This window comes from Cricetulus griseus, chromosome 8 (genome assembly GCF_003668045.3).
Source record: "Cricetulus griseus strain 17A/GY chromosome 8, alternate assembly CriGri-PICRH-1.0, whole genome shotgun sequence".
Lineage (NCBI taxonomy): Eukaryota > Metazoa > Chordata > Mammalia > Rodentia > Cricetidae > Cricetulus > Cricetulus griseus.
Window position 1 is genome coordinate 77,312,774 of NC_048601.1, and position 20,426 is coordinate 77,333,199.

Consider the following 20,426-nt stretch of genomic DNA (forward strand, 5'->3'; position numbering starts at 1 on the left):
TTTTAAGACATTTTAACACAAAGATGGATCATGCATATTTATATTATGTGGATTTCTTGTATGATAATATGAAATATATTTTATTCCTGGAATAAAATGTGCAATGTTCTACTTGGCCATGCCTATATGGTTCGAGTGTATGCGAGCTCAACTCAAGAGAGTCATCATCACCATCTCAGGATGTATACACTGGCTGTGGATCAAGTTTTACCACAATGTTCTATAAACTGTAACTATTCACTTTCCACAGTCTCTTGACACTTGCAGCATCTATGCTGGAAAGACAAGCCAATCCTAAACAAATAGGCTTTTTCAAATTAGCACTCTTTCTCAAACATATCTGTTGCCAATAAATAGCAACACACTTAAATACCTTTGGCAATGATTTCAGTCTCACTCTTTGTGTATAATGACTTTGTTCATAATTACCATGTTATAATTAAAAACTAGACATGATCCCTCCTAAAACAAAATACAATAACACTTTACATACTGGGTGTTCTGATTATGAGTTCAGATCTTACTGTTAATTTTATAATAAGAAAACCTCGGATGGGCTGGTGCTACATGGCCTTAATCCCAGCACTCAGGAGATGGAGGCATGTGGATCTCTGTGAGCTGTAGAACAGCCTGGTCTACAGAGATAGTTCTAGACAGCCAGGACAACATAGTATGACCCTGTCTCAAAAACAAACAAACAAACAAACAAGCTAAACAAAACAGACAAACAAAAAGGAAACATCAACCTTATTGTTTATTTCATCTCCATCTTTGTACATAAGGCCACTAACTTGGGGGGGGTACAGCAATGATGCCTTATAGTTGTAGATAAAATGTACAGTCAAATGCAATCTACATATTTTACTGCACCTTTAATTATAGGCTGTTGGACATGGCAGCTGAAAGAGAACATTCACTTCGGTTCCTTAGAATAACTGGCACAGTTGTCATTATACTTCAGCCTAATACTGCTGTTGTGTTCCCAGCACTGAACTCCAGGTTTTGCACGTTGGCTAAGTCTCTATGCTGCAGACGCAGTGTCGAAGAACTCCACTGAAATGAGTTGATTTCTAAATATGCATAATCATATTTTGAAGGCCTCCCACACTTTACAGAATCCATTTTCACAACCAAAAAAGGGGCAGCAAATTATTTCAAAAGAAGTCTTAAAGCAAAAGTTTGATAAGTTAACTATATCATTTTACTGCTTTGGGGGCTGTATCCTCTGTCTTCAAAAGAGAGTACTTGCCTCCAAGTTTTTACAAGGGAGACAAATACTCTTCAGAAAAATATTAAAAATAGCAAATATGTGTTGTTCAAAATTGAAATAGGAAAAATGACAAGTGAAAAACTCAAATTATTTACCAGCTGAGTAAAGCCTATTTCCAAAAGATTGAAAGGGTAACAGGATTTAATCTTGCATCTCTCTGTGCTCTCTTGTTAGAGTACTGAGAACCAGGGACATTAAATGAAGCCTAGATGAGACCTCGCTCAGTGATTTCCTTGGCAACAACGATGCTGCAGCAGGGCCTAGACAGTGTTCAGCCACTCTGTACAGACCTGTTTCTTCATCCAAGAGGGATGAGATCACAGAGCTGTGCTGCACCTTACTCCATAACCATCAAATGCTCTACTCTGAAATTTTAAAATGCAAAACAAGAATTGTTTTATTTGGTGCATTTATATTACCTATACAATTTTTATGTTTTAAAAATGTTTCGGGAGAGTGAAATTAGTGGAGTTGGTCTTTGCAGTTTTTCATTAGACAGCAAAGGAAGAGGTCTGCCTCTGGCCTCTCTACACTTCGGATCTAAGAGATAAGCAGCTTACAACAGAACTCTTTGAACAGCCCTGGGCAAGTGCCAGGTGACATCTCAGAAGTGTCAAGAGATACATGAATCTGCATAAATACACTGAAGTGTTGTGCCCCCCCTCCTGCCCCGCTTTGAAATTATGGTCTATGGACTACTGTGTGACACAAGAAACTACTATATTTCCTTTACTTACTTTTCTTTCAATACGGAAATCAACAAAGAAGATTGACTCTATATATTTTGTCATTTTGTTATTTTTTTATCACTCCTAATATATAGGAAGTAGAAACTTCCAGACTACAGGGCAAAAAATGCATAGTATTTTTTAAAAGATGTATTTATTTTACTTTATGTGTATAAGTGTTTGCCTGTGCATACATATACACACCACACACATGCCTCCTATTCCCAGAGGTCAAAAGAAAGCATTGGATTCCCTCGACATGGAATTATAGACTGTTGGAAACCACTAGATAACTGAACTCAGGTCCTCTGAAAGAGCAACCCGTGCTCTTAGTCACTGAGCTGTCTCTAGCTTTAATACAGAGTAGTTGGGTGGGGGCAGGGATTTAAATACTATAGCAGAGTTGTGCTTTACAATCAGTTTTAAAGCAAATGTTTTGTGTTGTTAACATTTGAACAACACAGATGTACCGTGTCTACAAGCAAAGGAATGAGCTGACGGGGGATGGATAAATTATGTTTTTCAGAATAATCATTCCAAAGTAAATGCTTAGAGATCGTAGAAACTATTTCAAGGATCATGAGTTGATGGAATGACTTGTGTTGGTTGGGCTTGCCTTTGAACCAGCACAAAACACTGTGCCATATATGCTCTTCCTAGTGATTAGCAGGGATGCTTCCTTAACTGGGTGTTTCTGTGAATTCACAGTTCTCAAACAAGACACTATGAGAAAACAGGAAAAGAAAATACTTATGTCAACCACTTCATCACAGAGAAACCGAGGACAAGACAGTAAAATAATAGAATGTGTGCAATTATGTGGAATTCACAGAGAAATCATGTTTTCTGATAATCACTCCTAATCTGTCCCTGTGTTAACTTGAAAAGCTTGTGTTCTAGTCAAAGAACGAGGCGGGGAGGTTGTAATATGCTCGGCTGTAAAACAGCATTCTGACCTCTGAGTAGGCAGACTGGAATTGCTAAGAAATCAACACCGGATACCTTTCCTTCAGTTCAAATAAGTTTTTTGAGCTTTAAAATCCGTGTTTTTTCCCCACCACAGGCCAAGTCTGGTTCATAATTCCATGTGAGAAAACCTAAAGTCAAAAGGGCCAAGTTCATAATGTTAATGAAAAATCTCTAAATTACACAAAAAACAACCTGTCTTGGTTCCTGGTGATCTTGATCTTCCCTGTATCATGTAACAAAGCTATGATGTGAGGTGTTTTTTTTTTTTCTCTCTAAAATTCATACCTTAGCATATGGATGCTAAGACCCAAGACAAAACAAACTAAGGGTGGGGCTTCTCTTGTTCATACATGGGTGGTTTGAAATTACACTTTTGTTACATCTTCAGAGATAAAAGTTGTATGTGCGAGTGATTAAAAGATGTTTTCGTTTCTGCTGAAATAAATGCACAACTTAAACCACATTTAATTCATAGCAATTTAGGCCCATTACAGAGTTCTAGCATTTTTTTTTCACGATATTACCAATTTAAAGAGTGTTGCTGCTATGAGCCTGAGTCTTTGACATAAAAAACTTTAATGAGGAAAAGGCCCTTGCATAAAAATGAAAATAGGAATACATACAAAGTTACAAGATGTTATGTTTCAAGTGTATGGTGAAGATTAAGACAGTCACTATAGGGCTGTGCAGGGAAGAAATGCGTAATGGCTCTCTGTAAAGGAAAGAGAGGAGTTTCAAGGTTTTATTTATATTAGAGAGAGAGAGAGAGAGAGAGAGAGAGAGAGAGAGAGAGAGAGAGCAAGCTTGCACACATGGACACTTAGGTGCAGGTACCATCCACAGCTGGACTTGCAGGGAGTTGTGAGTTTATTTCTGTGAGTGCAGGAACAGAACTGATGTCCTTTCCAAGAGCACCAAAAGCACTTAACTGCTGAGCCATCTATCTCTCCAGCCCCGGAAAGAAGAGTTTTTGACAGAAATTTGAAACAGTACTAATCTCTATAACTTTTGGGGCCTGCCATTCCCAGTTGTTTCACCTTCCCCCAAATTGGAATGGAATTTCACAAGAGTCACTTTTGGAGAATGGGTGAAGGGATATTTTAATATAATCATGAATATAGGTTTAGATTGAAAATGGGAATTGGGACCGTAATTAATTATGTTGCCAAGTTTTTTAAACTGTGAAAAGGCAAAGTGATGAAAATGACATTTCATAGGGTTGCAGCTTTCTACAAGTTCATGAGTTAAAACTGGTACAATGACACTATCTTTTTGACAGTTGATTAATCCCATATGTGGAATGAGTGTGGGGAATGAATACAGTTGTGGTGTTGGCCCTTTCGGAAACCACTGTAATAAGAGACTGACATAAAACCAACTGGGTATAAACACAGACTTCAGCTAGGGTGATGGCCGTATTAGCACTCTTAATATTTAATAATGAATAATAATAAATACCGACCTCCCCAGCACACTCTGCTCCCTTCTGCCCAATGCCTTTTATGCCCATCCATCACTCTTTCAGGATAATAAAACAATTCAAAGGCATCCAACCCTGGGCAACAGCTCCCTAGGGAGGGAGGGAGGGATGTTTTATCTGTTTTATCTCTACTTCTGTGAGCCCAGGGAGGATTTTACTTGCTTGAGGAGGGCAGGGAATGGCGTGAGGGTCCTGTTTATTTCCATTGATTACTCCCCTAGTTCTCACAGGCACTAAGGGACCCCATGGGAGGAAAGGGGGAGGAGTGGAGACCCTCTTCTCCAAAAACAGAAAAAAAAAAGGCCATTAAGTAGAAGGAATGGTAGAGAGAGAATGAGAAAGCACCATGTTGGAGACCTGCAGCTCAAGGCAAATAAACGAACTGTTCCTGTGACTTAACGGGCCATAAAGACAACCAGTAAACAAATCACCACCCCAAGTTATTTAAAAGAACTCTTTAAAAAAAAATCAAAGCCAGAGACTTTTTAAGGTTCATACTTCCATTCCAGATCTTGGTTTCTGGGAGCTAACTGTCCCCAGAGCAGAGCCCTAAAGGGCCAAAGAGGAGGGCAGTGACCTGTAGAGCATTGGGGTGAACCTGCTTAGAGGTGCTCAGGCCAGAGAGGGCCTCTCCACCCTAGTGTGACCTACTTTGGGAAATCTCACAATTCAGCCTGGGACTGGGGAGAGGGGAAGAGTGGGAACGAAGCGGGAGAGACAAAAATGAAAAGGCACCCTAAAGGCAGCAGTTTGAGAAGTGCCTGGGAAGAGCAGAGTGGGTCTAAAAGCTGGCGTTCCGACTCGGGAGCGTCCCCCACCGCCGCTCCTAGGCTAGTACACAGACTAAGGAGGTCGCCACACAGGGTGGCCGCTGCAGCTGGAGGGCGTCTCGACCTCTGAAGCTGCTCTGCTCTATTGCGGCAAGTATGCGCGGGACCCAGACCACCCAGCTTAGCGAAGTTTCTCTAAGGATGCGGGCCTGCCTGCGTGGCAGAGGACAAATGAGGAGAGAGCGCGGGGTCCCTGGGCGAGCCCTAGAACATGCCAACCACTGATGCACCAACACCGTCTGCGGGGAGCCGGTCTCCACGCTCCCCGCCACGAGTCCAGCAAGCTCGCGGACACATGCGGGTGCCCACCACCCACCCCTGCAACACCCAGTCCCGCAGAACTAGAGTCGGGGAGAGGTCCCGGTACCTGGGAAGGAAAGCAAATTATTTGCCCTCAGCAGGCTAAAACCAGTGTCCAGGAAGGCTAGCATGAAGCCAGCGGTTCCAAGAACCCGCTCCCGCCCGACCCCGTGTGTCCCGCTCCCCAGCCCTAGCACTGTGTCTGCCCACCTAATGCCGCTCAGGGCGGCCAAGCCATAGACCGGTCAGACAAGCCCAGGGAAAGATGCCTATACCCGTGTCTAAGCGCTTCTTATCTCGTCCGTCCTAGGGTTAGGACGAGCCTCAATCCGGACTCTGAACCAGCGCATGGATGCAAACGCTGTCGGACCAGATCTGCACCAGCGCACGAAGGCATCGGGGAGGAGAGGATTGCTTCGTTCTTGCTCCTTACCTTAAAGAACTTGCTTGTTTTTCCTAGTGGGAAGAGGAAAGTTTGTTGGATTTATTTCTCCTCGAGAGTGTGGTGTGCGGGGAAAGTCCAGGTGCCGGGATCCCACCAAGATGTCAAGCACCAGGATCCACGAACTGAGGGGACCTGCACGCTAGGGCAGATGGAGATGATAGAGCAAAATTCGATTGCCCAAGTGTCCCAACTTTGTGGCTGGAGCTGCAAACTTCCAAGCCGGGTAAAAGGCCGGCCGCACGCGGCTGCAGAAGTTGCAACGAAGTGGCGGCAAAGGCAGCGGCGCCCAGCCGGAGGTGTCCGGGCAGCGCGAGCTGATGCGGGCGCCGGGTGGCTGGCACTGCTGGACCAGAGGGCTCGCTAAGCGCCGGCGCCGGCTGCTGAGGCAGAGCCCGGCACAACGGCGACAGAGGCGGCAGCTACTAAGCGGCTCGTTTAGCTCTGCTCTCTTGCGGCTCCGGGCAAGGAGTGCGCGCTGGCTCCGAGTGTCACTGCATAAGCTTGAGCCTCTGCCCCTCCCAGCCCGCCCGCTGCTGCCCGCCGCCCCGCCTTTCTTTGCCCACCGCTCCCCCTTTGAGCCTCGCGCCCTGTCTACTGCGGCGCGCCAGCGTGAACACACACACACACACACACACACACACACACACACACCACACACACACACACCCACCCACCCACCCTCCCTCCCTCCCTCCCTGCCTGCCTCTCAGTCCCATACATTACCGTCTAGCGACCAAGGGGGGGTGGGGGGGTTGGGGCACACAGGACACATTGCTCTCTTTAGGTCCCTGCCATGGAATGTGGGGGCGGGGGGGGTGTCAGGAAGGCGCATCTGAGACCGCGGTAATGATGCCCGACCTGGCCAGACAGGCACGCGGGACCTTAGCATGGTCCAGAAGCCAAGGGAGCACAATGGAGAGGAACTCTGGGTTTGGTTAGGTATAGGAGAAGGTTCAATCCAGAAGGTTGGAGGAGGAAGGCAGAACACAGAATGCTACTCTTCACCGACTGCCTGCCTCAGCCTTCACTCGGGGAGAGTTTGCGAACCCAGACTCTTTCGCTTGAAATACTGCAGCTGTTTTAACAATTGGGGGGGGATTAAAAAACAAACAAAAAACAAAAAACCCCGACCCTACAGGACAAGTGAGACCTGGCAGAAATTGTAGTCATTAAGGTTGACTAGGTAATTATGGTAAGAAGTTACTTTATTCTGACCTCAGCCCTGGTGTGTGTGGGAATGGAGTGGGGGCGGGAGGTTAGGAAGTCATAGAGGTCTCATTTCGTGGATGAATACCTATTCTAGCAAGACTTTTCTTTCTTTCTTTCTTTCTTTCTTTCTTCCTTCCTTCCTTCCTTCCTTCCTTCCTTCCTTTCTTTTCCTCTTTCCCTCTTTTCCTTCCTTCCTTCCTTCCTTCCTTCCTTCCTTCCTTCCTTCCTTCCTTCCTTCCTTCCTTCCTTTGCCTTTATGGTATTAAGTTCTAAGACTTTCCTGTCCGGGATGTATTGACAGTGTCAATATTGAAAAGATGAAAAACGCTTGTCTGTTTCCATAGTCACCAAAGCAAAGATAAAGCAAAAGACAACCTTATTGAAATAATATTTACAACTATGAGTTTTCTGTTAAACGCTATTGAAAAGTGACATATTACAGAAGGCAGTTCAGCTCATCTCTCAGAGTTATGTGGCTAGGGGAACTAATACCATAGGTGGGTTTGTGAAGTGCTTCCATGCCATAATGTAGTTTTGTAAAAATTTTAAAAAGGCTTGACAGCTGCTCGGGTATAAATTTCAATGCAGAACTCTGGAGATTGAAGGACTGCAGGCATATAAGAATGAGGAAGGGAACAGCATTCCACAAACAGAAGTGAAAAGGTCAGGAAAGTGTCCGAATACATGGGTGTCCTGGGAAAGGGAGAAGTTAGGTGTGATTGCATTGCAGGTGGAGTGAGCAAGGGCTCGCACCCCAGGCTCCAGCCCACTGAGTCAGAACTTCTGAAGATGACAGTTGGGAATAAACAAACAAACAATCAAACAAACAAAATGATTAAAGGTGTTCAGCAAGGGCAGATCATAAGGTTTGGGTACTCCTTTAGAAAGGTTACTCTGATACTTCTTTGGGAGACAAATAGGAGTGAGTTAACAATGAGAAGGCTTCCACGAGGTGGAAGAAAAAGCAGGTCTCAACCAAGGAAGCTGGGAGGCTGAGTTCATTTCAGATACATTTGGAATTTGCAGACAGGGATGAGTAAGTACTTAAAGGAAGATGGAAGAAGAGAGTTTAGTCTGATTCTAAGATTTTTGGGTGGCACAAGACACTTCATGGTGCCACTATCCAGGAGAAGCAATATGAGGGTATGTATACATGCATATAACACACAGACATATGTACATGTATAGTAACATATTCTGATTTATGTGTGTGAGTCAGACCCTGGTGATGTCTGAATTCAGCATTGTGCAGGCTAGTGGAAAAGGAGGGAGGCTTCTGGGAGAGGTCAGGCTGGAATTAGGGGTCATCAGCATTCAGGTGGTTTTATAAGTCTGAGGAGATGGAGACAGGAGGCATCAAGGGTGGGAAGGCAGGGGATTGGCCATGCCAGGACACTAGTGCTACAGAAATATGGAGAAGAAAGAGTAGCAAAGAAAAAGATAGAGACCAGAGAGAAAGCCAAATAAGGCATGAGCAGAACTGATAACGCCAAAGGATTTAGGGGCTGGTCAGGATTCTAGATTAATATAATACACATAAGAATAGTTCTTGAGAAGGCCAAAACAGGGCATGAGATCTTCTGGTGCTGGAGTCACTGGTAGTTATGTCATGCCCAATGAGGACACTGGGGACTAAACACCAAGTCCTCTTCCAAAGTAGCAAGTCCTCTTAACCATGTGGTGGCCTTCCCCATACATCTGTGCCATTTCACTTTGCTCTCATGTAGCTCCCCACTGCTCTCTCTCTTTCCTTTATTTCCTCAGTTATGCCCTATTCTTATTTTCTTACTACGGTTTATCTACCACCTTCTCTGTTTCCCTCTTCAAAAGCTCTTCCTGCTGTCTCATGGCTTATTTTCTAGTTTTGTGATCTACAAACGCATGCACACACATATATACATACATGTTTGCATACATATAAATAATGTCAAATCTAGGTTCTACATGTGAAAGAAAACAGAGTATTTGTCTTTCCCAGTCTGCTTATTTTGTTTAGCATAATGATTTCCAGTTGTATCCATTTTTTTCTGCAAATGTCATGATTTCATTTTTCTTTATGGCTGCATAAAATTCCGTTGTGCATATATACCACATTTTTCCTCACATCTGCTAATGGATATCTAGGCTGTTTCTACTTCTTGGCTCTTGTGATTAGTGTATCAATAAACATGGATATGCAAGTATCTCTGTGGTATGTTGACTCAGGATCCTTTGGGAACACACTCAAGAATGATATAGTTGGGACTTAAGTTGGCTCTATTTTGGGTTTTAATTTTTTTAATTAATTAATTTTTATGTGTCCCAGTGTTTTGCCTGCAAGTTTGTCTAGCCACTACTGTGTACCTGATGCATGCAGACACAAGAAGAGAGTGTCAGAACTCCTGGAACTGGACTTACATGTGATTGTTAGCTGCCGTGTAGGTGCTGGGAATTGAACCCAGGCCCTATAGAAGAGCAGAAAGTCTCAAAGATTTTAAAGTGACTTATTGATTCTGTCCCTTAAAGATGGACTTGGGTCCATGTGAGGAACTCTGTAAGTACTCAGTGAAGATGTTGTTAATGGAAATTCATACAAACATCCATTCTGAAAATCAGGATTTACACTTATCAATATACTTGTTTTCTTAAAAAAAATGTATCACCAAATGTTTTATTTCTCAAAAAAGGAAACAAGTACCATTGCATTTTTACATTTATGTGTTCTCTGTATGTTTTGAAGACTTGGACAAAATGTCATGTTACATAGAATATGGATTATTTAGTCAGTCATGCTTAATTCTAGTCTTGACAACTATTTGCTATAGAACAAAAAGCTATGTATTAACATTTTCAGAATAAAAATATAACAAGGTACAACTTATATGTTTCATGGAAGAGTATTCCATATTAAGGCCCTTGATAGGCATTTGCTTGTTTTTTGTCCAACTTTTACAGTGGAAACAACAAAATTCATATTCGACGAATTGAAAAATATTGGAAAATTTAGGTTAGACATTAAGTTTATTTGGAAGAACTCCTAGTTCAAGTCTGTGTCCTAAGCTCAGTGCTCCAAGTATGCCTCTGCCTCCTTGCAGGGGAGACTATTTTCAGGTCACTGTAAGATACTGATTTGTCTTTTTTCCTATGGTGATGTTGGTTCTAACAGAAGCGAGACACTGGTGGGAAAATCTGCTAGCACCTGATTGAAAGAGGCAATGTCATGAAATCTTTTTCATGGTTTTTTCCTTTTCATTGCCACAAATTTCAGTTACCCTTAAAAATGCCTTTGAGGAAACAACAAAAATTATTCATTTTCAGCTCTATGTCTTTTTAATATTCCCTATGGCAAAATGGGCAATGCACACATGCTATTCTATTGCATACTAAAGTACGAACAGTGTCTATCCTGAAATGAAATACCTCAATAATTGAGTTGTGAGATGAAACTGCTTTTTGCCTGAAATAGAGACTTAAAGAAAAACTGGAAAACAGTCTGTGCTATTTGATTTGTTTAGTGACGGACTTTTTGCAAATGAATGAAGTGCCTCTCTCTTCAAGGTAATAAGCAGCAACATTTATTTTCAATGAAAACTAAATCAGAACATTTACAGAACTCGAGTCTGTTGCAGGAACTTGATAGCTCTCTTACTGAAATTGAGGTTATTTTTGTATAACCAAATGTATCCATATTTGTCAGATTTGCATAAAACAGCAAGCTGGTATTTTCCAAGTGATGAATCATAGAATCAGCCCCAAGTTAAAGAGTCTTTCAAAGTACAAAATAAACTACTGAACCTGACTGTAGCAGTGTTAGAAGCTAACTGAAGTGGCTTCATGTTTTTTACATTATGATTATCAGGATTAAGAATGTAGTCCCTAATGGGTTTTGGTGTCACACTGAAGAAGAAGAGTCTTTACAATTTTTGAAGAGACTATTAAAATATTTTTTTTCATTTTCCAACTATATATCTGTACAAAACTAGAATTTCCTAATTTACTTCAAATGAAAGTAAGCATTGCAAAGATTGCATGCGTAAGTGATATGAGATGCCAGTTGTCTTCTATGAAGTTGACATTAAGATTTTTTTTAAGATAGAAAACAATGCCTTTTGTTATTAAATTATTTTCTTTGGAAAGACAGTTATTTTTCATGGAATGCTTTTATTTATTGTGTTTCAATTTATTGTAATTGTTTTGAAATGAATATTTTAAAATTTATGTCTTGCTTCATAAAATAGAATACTGATAAAAAAGTTGCTCATGATACTAAAGCTCCTTAGAGTCTCTGTCATATTAGATGATGTAAGGACCACTCTAAAGTGAAAAAAAAGCAATATCATAAAAAACGGCCTCTGTTGCAAAAACAGACCTTCAAGGCTTAGACATCATCATCTCCATTATAGTTATATATTTGTTACACACCCACCAAATGTAAGTATATCCTTCAGTATGCAAGCATATTTCTTTATAATGCAACAGTTGACATTCTTCTCTGGGGGACGGTGGGACAAGAAAACAGATTGAAACCATCCTCCAAGCTCTGAAGCTTGGATAATACAGAATCTTACTCCTGGCCTTGTTGGCAGAGGGTATGCCGGTCTGTGCACCACTTTCCTTCTCTCCCCATCATACACTGTCTCTCCATGCATGGCAGGGACTGTAACTCTGTTGTCTAAATTTCTGTCAGACTTAATGAAGATTTGATCACTCTGACACATGTAACCAATGCAAAGATGAAACAAGTCCCAGCCACCATTCATCTCCTGAAGATGTTCAGTCAACTAACAGACCCAGCACTTACTATATGCCACACTGAGCTGGGAGTGAAAGAATAAATGATTTCCTTTTCTTGAGCAACTTGCATTCTAGTGGAGACCTATGTAATTCTCATGCGGCACTAAGAAATAATGAGATGGTATGAAAATCTAGGGAAAGCTTGGAAGGACGCAATCCTGGAAGGATTGTTAGAAAAAGTAACATTTGGGGCTGGGGGTTGCAAGAATAGCTCCATGGTAGAGCACTTACCTAGCATGTTAGAGGCAGGGGTTTAATTTTCAGCACCATATACAAATGTCTTGACCCCCCTCCAAATTTAAATATAAATAAAAATAAAAAAGATGGCTCTGTGGCCATGGATGCAAGGATTAGAACAAGAAACAACACAGAGATACATATTACTCTGGAAAAAAATTACTACCATGAAAAAGCACCTGCTACTAAATATATGGATAATAGTATATCCCATTGAGTCTTAATTTTATTGGAATGTTTTTAAACTTTATGATTTATTCAATTATATTTAATTTAAACAAGAATGCTCTGATCTTATAGAAAGAATCATTGGATTAAAAAGAAATATTAAAATTTTTATTTAAAACCTCAAATACAATCTTCACTAATCCAGGGGTAATTCAGTATCCCATACAGATTTTTAAATTATTTTTTTAAAGTACTAAGTTCAGAACATTGTGCAAAGAGCTTAGCACAAAGAAATCTAAAAACAACATTTTCCCCAGAAATCTGTAAAATGATATTAGACATATATTATGTCAGCTCATTCAACATGTCATAAATGTGTATTAGGTGTCTATTACTTTACAGAGTCTCGAACACAGGATTTAAAAGATAAATGTCACTCCTGTTTACAGAGAACACAGTGCATTGTAGACAGGCTACCTGGATTGAACTACTGGTCACAGCCTCCAACAGTGAATGACAAGTCCAAAGGAAGATAAAAAAAAAAAAAAAAAACAGGACATGACTTTTTCCTCCTGGAAATGGTTGGAATTGGCAGGAAAGAGGGTGGGAGTATGGAAATCATAGCAGTGGCATGCAGGAAAGGTTCAGAGAGAGGAAGTAGTAAGGCATATTTGAGAGGCAGTGGATAGACTCATTTTGCTGCAATGGATTTTGTCAATGGAATTCACTGAAGAAGAAATTGTTTTGTAGGCTGGGCACACTGGAAACACCATGTTAGAAGCTTGGGCTTCATCCTCTTGGCAATGCACAAAAACCTAAATATAAAAAGCAAGAAAACAAATACCATTTTCTACACTTAAGAAGTATGCTGGTGACTTATAAAAGAGGTATTCTTTGAACTTCAAGTAATGGGTCTCTCACACATAAAATTACTATTTGTTTCACTTCAAAGAATATACTCTCCCATTCAACCCATTTCCTGTGGACATTTTTATTAATTGATGTGTTATACTGTATCAATTACATGATAGAAACAGTCAAGTGTGTTTTAATGTGAATCACATCTCCCAAGAGCCTTCTCTGCTCTAGAGCCCTTGGTGGCACAGAGGCTAAGCCTGTGGTACCCCAGCACTGTCTTCTGAGATAGCTCTGTGTTACTCACACAAAGGCAGACCATGAGAGCCTAAGCTAGCAGACCTTCTGTGAGGCGAGTGAGGATACAGACACACAAATAAAAGAGGAGAAAATGCAGCACCAGTTTAGAGCAAGAAGACGTCCTAAGGAAGTGGATGAAGAGTCACCTTCCACACAAGGAAAACTCAGGAATTGTGTGACAAATAACATTCCTATAATTGAATTCATGTGAGGATGGCCTTATTTTATCCATTTTGTTTGGATATCACTAAGGAAGAAATGTCTTTCATGGGAGAAGTTTGGGTCAAGTCCCTCAGAGTTACTTGCCAGTGATGTCAGTCTGCCTTAAGGCCACACAGACACAAAGCCTACTTATTTTTAAATGTCACATATCTGAATGGACATAAATGGAGTGGAAAAAAAGCACAAGCTTCTGAGCTAGAAGTTTTGGGTACCGTTTCCTACACCACCACTCAAATAACTTTGGGGCTATGTGAACTTGGAAACACAGAGTCTCGCAGAGGCTGTTGTCACTCATCTGTAAAATGGGCAATAACATTTCTCTCATAGTAGTATTATCAGGATTGACAATTAGTACAAAAAATCACCAGTCCTTATTCCCTAGCTTTAATTTCCCTAGAAGCACAGAACATCTGCCTCTTCCTGATTAAAAACAAACAAACAAACATCTGAAAAGGAATAACAAAATGAAAAGAATCATTTATATCTGACACACGGGACACCCAGGTGACAACTTCAGTTTTGACAAAATGTACAAAGACTTCTTCCTTTTACAAATTTGGTCTCACATCCCCCCCCACACAGTGAAAAGCACAGCGATTCGTACTTCTCAAATGATGAAGCCGAGGCTTCAGGCCATCCATGGCTGAGCCAGGATATGAGCCACGGTCAGTGTAACTCCCAATACCATGTTCCCAGCCAACTCAGTCAGTCCTGAGAAGATGCCTGGAGCTGCTCTATCAACTATTTTCAGATTCATTTTCCTTTTCTTGGTCTTCTCATGTTAATGGGCACAAAGAGAAAGGACTTTACCACAAATAGGTCTGAGAGCCCCTTGCTAGCACCTGATAAGAATGAATGAAGCACAGGCACTGTTTCTGACAGTGTGTACCAGTCATCAATGCCAGCCACAACCTTTCAGACCACAAGTCCAGAAGATTAAGTCACAGTGAGGCAAAACATCCCATACTCATTTATTAAGCTATGTGATTCTGCTCTCTTATTTGAAATCATTTAAATTCTGCCATTGCTCTAGTGTGAATCCTGAACACCTTTAACTAGCTTTTCTGTGAAAAGCAGTTTAGATAGGAGGGCTAAGACAACCAAAAAAATTAACATGTGTTCCTTATAAAATGTATTCATGTGATTACATATTTATGCCCTTGATTAACCAATTTCTAATACAAGTAATTTGCTATCCTTGGAGCTTGATTGTTTAAAAAGAAAATGTCATCTCTACATCAATTTTTGACTGTTTAATGTCTGTTATGTATTAGGTGACTTGTGTATGCCCACTGCCACCAGTGGTCAAGAAAGCCATTTTTCAGTACATTTATTCTGAGTCCCACTTTTATAACACTGCTGAGATGGCTCAGAAGAAATTCAACTTAGGACATGCTTTCCGTCGATTCTCACTCACTCCCCCTTCCTTCTTTCTCCTCCCCTCTCACCTCTTTTCTCCCCTCTATAGTCTCCCTTCTCTCTCCTTTTCCTTTTCTTCGTTTTGCATGATACTCCTGGGATAGCCCTGCCTCTCAAATACTGGGACCAAATATGTCATTCTCATGGCTTCTTCTCTTTTGGAGGGGGGATAGATTCAAGTTAGTTCCTCACAAATGTTGCAAAAGGACTAGAAAAAAAAAGGAATAATAAACCCATTCTAATCACCTTGCAAAGCATTGTAAACTATTTCTTGTTATAATTATAAAATTGCCATGTCAAAATAAAACTTAATTGGATAGTGTTATTTTAAAATTAAGCTTTTGGCGTGTTATCAGACTCAAGTATACTAAGGTTATTACATCAAACCAATTAACATAAGTTTTGCCACATATTTACTAGGAAGAGACTGTGTTTGTATTTCCTTCATTTCCTTCGCCCTCCTGGGACTCAATCAAACATGAGCACAACACTGCAAAATTCACAATCTGTATGTGGAACAGAATAAGGAACCGAAGTTTGGTCTCATCTTCTGAGCATCGCTTCTACTGCCTCCAGGAGCTGAGGACTGATGTCAAGGCCTTGTGTTTGCTAGGCAAGGGACCTACCACTGAGCTTTATCCCCAAACCCTAAGCATAACTTCTCAACCACATTATGCTCTGTTGAAGAAATCTTATATTATTTTGGGCCACTTCAAAAGAGTAAAGCCATTTTGCCTGAATAATAAATGGTAACTGAATCCCCAAATGATTTTAGAAAAAGAGTTTCTGTAACAATAGAGTCTGATGTGACTGAAAACTACTGGTATTCCAGGGGAAAAATAATATTTTTCTAGTATTTTCTAATATTCTTCATTCTGTTGGTTTAATCCTTATATTTAATTTTTCTCTCCCCAAATACAAAGACTTGAGTTTCTCTCCTTTCTTGTTCTTGTTTCCTTGGCACCTTTGTACATTTCTGAAGCCATGCATTTCTAGTAATGTGAAAATCACAGTATTCTGTTGCTTCCCATGTCCAAGCTCAAACAGCTCACCCAAAATCCAAGAGAGTTCTAGTTCAAAGAGACTACTAAAGTGATACGTTTTCCTGTAATTAGGAAAAGAAAATAACAAAACAAGAATTCAATTAGTCTTGAAACTCAGATGACTGGAAACTTAAATTTACTTGTGCATCCATCAAAACAGGGGAAAGGAATTTTGATTTTCAGAGGGAAAAAAGAAAGGAAAGAAGAGAAACTTCAAACACCTCACCCCTGTGAGAAACTGTGAGTGATTACCAAATTGTGCTAAATAGAGTGTCATTCACAAACTAAAGGCCAATTTACATCCAGTCACCTCTGGGCCAGAGTTTTCAATGCTGGGTGTGGATGTTCCAGAAGAAGCCATACATATACTCTAGCCATGCAGACAGAACTTGAGGACTGCAGCAATGTGACTCTCCTCCTCTTTTTACCAACAGATACAACCGTGAATCTATTTACTCATTCTTTACTTCAAGACAAGGCATAAAAGTAGTAAAAAAAAAAAAAAACCTGAAAAAAAAAACAACAAGTGAACAATAGTGCCAATGAGTGGTAACATTTTTATAAGGGGAAAGAGGACGGATGAAAGGAGATGATAATTAAGAACTAAAAATGGTCATGAGAAAGTAAATGGTGAAATCATTAGCAGCACTAAGGATGGACAAGGAAGATCCTGGAGTAGAAGATGTAGAAATGAAGCAAAGACGGTCTCTTTAATAACTAGACATTCCAAAGAAAAAGGCTAAAGTATGATCCCCACCTATTCTTACCAGGTGTAAAGGTCAAAAACAAAGTGGGTGAAAGAAGTACATCAAGCCACTCAGGAAAACATTTCAGGACATTGGCATAGGCAAAAACTTTCTGAATGGGACTCTAAAAGTAGTAGCAATTGACAAATGGGATTACATGAAATTAAAAATCTCATACACAGCAATGGGAACAATTGAAGAAAGAAACAGTCTCCAGAATGGAAGGGGGTGTTTGGCAGCTATTCATTTGACATTGATTTATATTTAGAATATGTAGAGAACTAAAAAATGAAATGCCAAAACACAGTGAAATCAATGAATGAGCAAATTAATGTTGAATAGACATTTCTCAAAAGAAGTATAAACAGCCAATAAATATATGAAAAGATGATCAACATCTTCAGCAATCAGGGAAATGCAAATTAAAACTACCTTGAGGTTTCACAACACCTCAGTCACAATAGATCATCATCAACAACACATCCCAACTAGCAAGTCCAAGAGCAAACACAGGTAGTGCTGCCAAAAAGGGGTAGTGTAGAGAGACTGGGACGTGTGGGGAGGGATGGGAAAAACAGACATGGCAGAGAGAGGATTCCAAAATATAGGAATTTGGGGGTGAAGTGGTAAAGACACACACAATAGAGAGGCAAGGTACAATGAAATGAAAACACAGTAAAACCTTTGAGCAGAATGCCATAGTGACATCATTAGGCTCATGTTGATGCATTAGGAAGACAAAACTAAGCAGCCATCACAGGACATGTTAGGAGATCCTCAGAGGATGGAAACACGGAAGCTCTTAAGTCAGAAGAGACTTTTTGGTGAAAAGAGAGAAAGTAAATTGGATTGTGGATTTGAACCAAGTGGGATTTAAGCCAATTTGCCTTAAGGTAGAATTTTCCCAAGGTTTTCTGTATTTAAACACAGAGTCTACTATTTCTCATGTGATTGATTTGTTTAAGATGTAGATCCTCTCTCTATGAAATAGCTTATTTTAAGAGGAAATTAACAACCTAAACAGCAATATCAGTGTCATGTGCTGGTTATATTTTTTCTTTTCCTCATACCCATTAAAGTAAACATTTTTAAAAAATGGAATCACTTGAAATACCCTCCTGCCCTTGTTTCTTGTATGTAGTAGAGGTGAGATGCTTGTAGACTGTGTGGAAGGCAGAGCTCTTCTCTGGTTTCTGCAGTGGTGAGAATGTCTGAAAGCGCTTGAGGAGGCAAGAAACAGTAGAGCAATGGACATAGTACTAAGTCTGCATTTTGGCATGACTGGGCTGAGTGGAGGGAGGGGGGAAGGCCCCTGAGATCTTGTAGGGAGAACAGACAGGATTGATTGCTTCTGTACCCTTTCTGGTCAAAGCAACTTGCAAAAATGGTCTTATTCCAGGTATGAGGAATTAGGCTCCACCTCCAATGGAGGAACAAAAACTTTTGGGTCACATTTAGTCTACCACAGCTCCTATAATGATATACAAAAAGCTCAGTATAGCTGAGTCCAGCATCAGCATAAATGAAGAAATTCTAGTGATGTGATCCACATTCCTTTGAAGACATGCCCTGTTTTGCAGAATTAGGTAATGAAGAAAAGGATTTCTGTAGTTTCACTTTCTGTTCAGCTGGCGATGCCAATCTCAGATCCTGACTCATTTGTGTAAGCATACACAAGTCCTAGGTATTATCTTGTTTGTGTAAGGTAGAAGATCATACTTGTTATATAGATAGAAAGAACCAAATTAATGATCAATTTGGTTTATTTCAATTTAAATAAAACACAAAATGCCTTGTTTTTATTTAAAGACTCTCAGTGGGATAAACAACTACTCCAGCCGTCTGACAATCAGTAGAGTAATAGCTGTGCTTTAGCCTTAGCATCAAGCTGTGGGGAGGATTTGGATCTCACTCATTGATTCCTAAGCACAGAATTAATTACTATGATAGTACTTCTAGTATGATACTGACACCTCAAAAGTATGTCAAAGATGACAGTAGCAAATATTTAAGAAGCAATGAAAAGTTCCCAAGTCTGCCTAAAGCAATAAAAAGTTTTATTTTTTAAAACTAATTTCTAGTTTGGAAAGGATTTTTTAATGCTTATTTTTTCCCGAGTCTAAACATTCAAAATGCTTTTATCAAATGTTCTGTACCATTTTGTACCCAATATTAAGCTAACTTTATTGTGCTATAACACACCTCTACCATTCTTCCTGGTGATCTTGAGGGTGAACTCTTTCTGGCATATTTCAGCTTTGTTTGCTTTCTGTTAGGGGTGGTGGAGGTGGAACACAAGGCTGAAGGTAGGAGGAACATATTCCTTCCTTGTTTCACTCTTGAACCTGCTTTTGCTACCTGCTGCCATCTGCTTCTCTGCTGTGATGGTTCTTTGGGCTTTGGCAATATTTCATAGACTACAGTTGATGGGTCTTTGTCTGTTTTTCAACATTTACTATCAGCCTCATCACAATTCCTCAGAGACATCAGTACCTAATGACTAGTACCCTCTCCTCAGAGGCTCAATGTTCTTTCCAGCATAGAAGACAACTAGGAATAGGTAAGTAATGCCTTAGCCTTGGAGATCAGAGCTGCATCTCACAGAGGCTCCATGTGGCTATCGCCAAGCTTTGGGCTCTATCAGATACCTTCTGTCTTCCATTCCACACACTGCACCTATTTTCCAAGCTGCACATAAGGGTAGACATAATATTGACTCTGTTGTTAACCTGCTTATTATTCTTGTGAATATAATGCAAGATAAATAGGCTACACATAAACCAGGAAAATATTAAAATATAGTTTCAAGTAAGTTTTTTCTAACAAATATCGCAGAAAATCCAAATATATAATTTTTATATGCAACTAAATCAAGCAAGGACTTATAGAAGGAAAAAAAGTCTGATTTCAGGAAACTGAGGTTCAGTCCCTGCTGGAGTGTGTGGCATGAGGGCCACAGATTAGTTACGGGTCTAAGCAGAAGACATTCACTTTGGGCTTTTTTTGGCCTACTGTTCCTGTGGGGCACACCAGGGGCTGGGGAGTGGGAGCGTGGTACTGTGTGTATTAAATAATGTCTTTTGCAGACATAAGCCTTCTCTTTGACTGAGAGGTTCTTGATAGTAAATACAGCTAGCCATGCAAAAAGGCCAGCTGTAGGTGTCAGCCATGGGTGTCATAGGCTTTAAAGGTGCTAAAAGGAGCCTCAGGCTGGAAAAGGGTAGAGGGAGTACTTGGAGAGTTCTATGAAAAGTTACATAATAACTTACACATAAATAGACCCATGGGAGGACAAACAATAAAATGATCACCTCTGCTGTTCCAAGAGAACTCACCCAAATGGCTGGGTACTCACAGGAGAGACTTGCCTGCCATTGGATATCCATCTGCACTCATGGACATTTATGCAGCATTAATGTGTTATCTCCTAAA